General features: G+C 43.7%; 1 long non-coding RNA gene across 1 annotated transcript; it reads left to right on the plus strand.

Moving 5' to 3' along the window:
- The first annotated feature begins 444 nt into the window (after positions 1–444).
- On the plus strand, positions 445–1,248 carry LOC142904852 (uncharacterized). Its single transcript, XR_012929469.1, has 2 exons — positions 445–601; positions 994–1,248. It is a non-coding gene; the product is annotated as an uncharacterized LOC142904852 (long non-coding RNA).
- The last annotated feature ends 1,940 nt before the right edge of the window (positions 1,249–3,188 follow it).

Genomic DNA, 3,188 nt, shown 5'->3' on the forward strand with positions numbered 1-3,188 from the left:
TGAAGGCAGCAGCAACACAACCACTGGTTCTGCTCTCATCATCCACAGCTGGAACATCTCAACATGAAGGTTTCACACATCAGCAACACACTGCTCTGCTCTCACTTCAGAGTTCTCTATCCAACTCAACCTGGTTTCTCAAGTGAAGCACAAAGATGAATTTGTCAAAGTCTAACAGCATTGTGAAGGTTGTGTTGTTGATGTCACACCTTTATTTTGGAGTGAAAATTTGTTTTTATGAGATTTTATTTCTGGTTTACAGTATGATCATAAATAAATGAATCAGATAGAACATGTTTCATCTGGAACAGATAAAGTGACTCACAATACAAACTGCTGCTTCCTGATAAATTGTTTTTCATTCATAAAATTAATATTGATCCCTTATGCATGCAATTTATTTGGTTATGTGAAAATGTAAAAAAAGGCAAAAAAAAGTGAATTTATTGACATCACGTCAGTCTGGACTCTGGCTGTTTGACGGACAGAAGTCAATGGTGCATCATGGACAAAAGGCCAATAGAACCACCAGGTGTCCCGTTCAGAAAGAGAAGAAGAGAAAGACTCCAAAGATAAAGGTTTGCAAGTCTCCATGCGTGACGTTAATTAATAATGAATTACAATAAAACTTTATTTGTACGGCGCTAAATCACAACCAAAGGCGTCTCAAAGCGCTTTATACAATCAGAGAGAAGCAACCAGGCCCCCGGAGCAAGCAAGATGCGACAGTGGCTGGGAAAAACTCCCCTGTGGGAAGAAACCTAGGGCAAAACCAGACTCCAGAGGGCCATCATCTGCCTATGAGTAGTTGGGGTGAAATACAATAATAGAGGAGAGACAGAGAAAGAGAGAAAGAAGCAGAGTGAGCCAGGGTGGCAGACAGGACAGAGTGAAAAACAGATACACCAACCAGGCATTCACAAAATGGAAATAGATTAGGGAATAATTCAAGGCTGCTGTCCACGTGGGCTGTAATTGTCCGTGCTTTGGAAGGCTACTGTTGCATGTCATGCAACAGTAGCCTGGACACTATGAGACCCAGAGTGAACAACCTGCTGCAGTCTGAGCACTAAATTCAGATTATGTTCATTCTCACGAGTATTTTTATTCATTGACTTTATTTCATTCATTTGTATTTGTGTGATGAAGGATGTGTGACATTTGCACTTATTGTCATTTATTAATCTCATTGTTTCTCTGCTCTTGTTCACTTTGAACTATTTGAATAAAATAAAATCAGTAATGTGATATTGTGGTTGTGGTCGGGTGGAAGGGGGGATGGTTCAACCAGGGCCCAATATGACTTTATGCATGACTCAGAACATGTATCCCACATGTAGATATATGTAGACTAAATCAGGGCTCGAGCTGCCATTTCCAAACTCATCCAGACAAACTGAATCTCATGCAATCAATGTCTCGCATTTGAGCTCACAGCTTTCATGTCAAACGCTTCACATTAGGAATAAGTGACAACACAATGTGATGTCATGTCATTAAGTGAGATGTTAGCATGGTTCTACCTCCTATTAACAGGACACACAGCAGTGATGAGTGGCAAATGAGTGACAGGGGAAGCAAACTGTGTCAGAGTGGCAGCATTGCAGGCAGCATCTGTACAAGAAGAAACTATCCAAAGAAGAAGTGAGCCATGAAGGTCTCTGGACTGGGCTGTATTAAGGTCAGCATCAATACACAATGGAAAGAAATGGCTCATGGCACTCCAACAAGGTCGTGGACATAACTTTGATTGTTCACTCACAACATATCTTCTCCCCATTTGTTCTAAAGTGCAGATTCTGCTGAGGGAGGAGGGGCCACTTCACATTGGAGTGCTTTTCCAAAAAATGCACTAAATTTATCAACATTTCAGCACAGTGACAAACACAATGAAATGATGAAAACTAAACCACACACATTGCATAGATCTGCCATCAGTCTATGCAATGTGCTAGAAATCAATGCAATCAGCAAAAGGCCATTCAAACATAGCACAGATATAGATTAGACAGACAGCTACACACTCAACACATAGTCAGTGTTCAGCATTAAGAGGAGAATTAACACTGTCACCAGATGTCAACAGCTGATATGTATTCAACATTTCAGAGCTGCCCATTGTGTTCAAATGACTGTGATAGCAGCGACTGTATGAAGTGGTCATGACTAGAACAGCTGAATACGGCCGTTTCCATGTTGCTCAGCAAAACACTTTCCAAATGTATCTCCATCTAATGCTTTAGTGCCTTTTGATTGACTGCTGAGTGCAGCCAAACTCCATGCCACAATATCTGATGACCTTCCCCGTCCACTTTCAATAAGAGCCGGTAGCCTACGATAAGAAAAATAATGCACAACGCTAAGACGTCCAAATGTAAAGAAGTTCTACTGATACGTTGCTGTCCAGTTCAAGCACTGCTAGTATAACTTGTATATATACAAGTCACTTCGTACACTGTCTTGCAAAGCCCTGCATTGGTGTGGTTCCGTGCTTACCTGGCGACGTGAGGAAGCCGTACCGAGGCTGCAGTGCCGGGGAGTCCATCATAGACAATCCACATCATCCACTGCACAGCGCCATCTCCAGGCAGAGGAGCAGCGTCAGGAACAGACTGCTGTCAATGTCCTGCCTGTCATTTCAGCAGGAAATTATTGATCAGTTCATCTTCATCACATCTCAGTATCAGTCTGTGAGAAAGTGAGCGATCTCCGCCTCCCCTTCTCACTGTCTCCCCCACGAGGACGCGGCGGGAGAGCGAGCAGAAGAGACGCTGTTTTACACGTGCGCACGCACGCACGCACACGCACACACACACACACACACACACAAAGTGGCACACACGGTGTTGTGTAGTGGATTTTTTTTTTGTATTTAATACTGTTCTTGTGCCCTGCCGTGCTTTGGGGGCGGAGGAACGTGTGGCACGAGCAGGGTGTCGGCGTCGGGACCGCGACTCCCATTCTGTCCCATTCTGTCCCATTTACCAACCTGTAACAGTTAGTGCACTGGTCAATCATCTCTCACCATCACTAGTCACCATGCTGCTCACCCACACCTCACCTGCATCCGTTTGGTCCGCTGCTCCTGGGCGGAAGTGCGCGTCGCTGCAGGGTTTGTATGTTTAGGGGGGGATTGTGATCGGTTTATTGAAGTGTGTATTTCTTTGTGTTATTGTTTTTTTTTGGAA

The sequence above is a fragment of the Nelusetta ayraudi genome, unplaced genomic scaffold (assembly GCF_046127955.1).
Source record: "Nelusetta ayraudi isolate G7.1 ecotype Tasmania unplaced genomic scaffold, CSIRO-AGI_Nayr_v1 ptg000133l, whole genome shotgun sequence".
NCBI classification, from domain to species: Eukaryota; Metazoa; Chordata; class Actinopteri; order Tetraodontiformes; family Monacanthidae; genus Nelusetta; species Nelusetta ayraudi.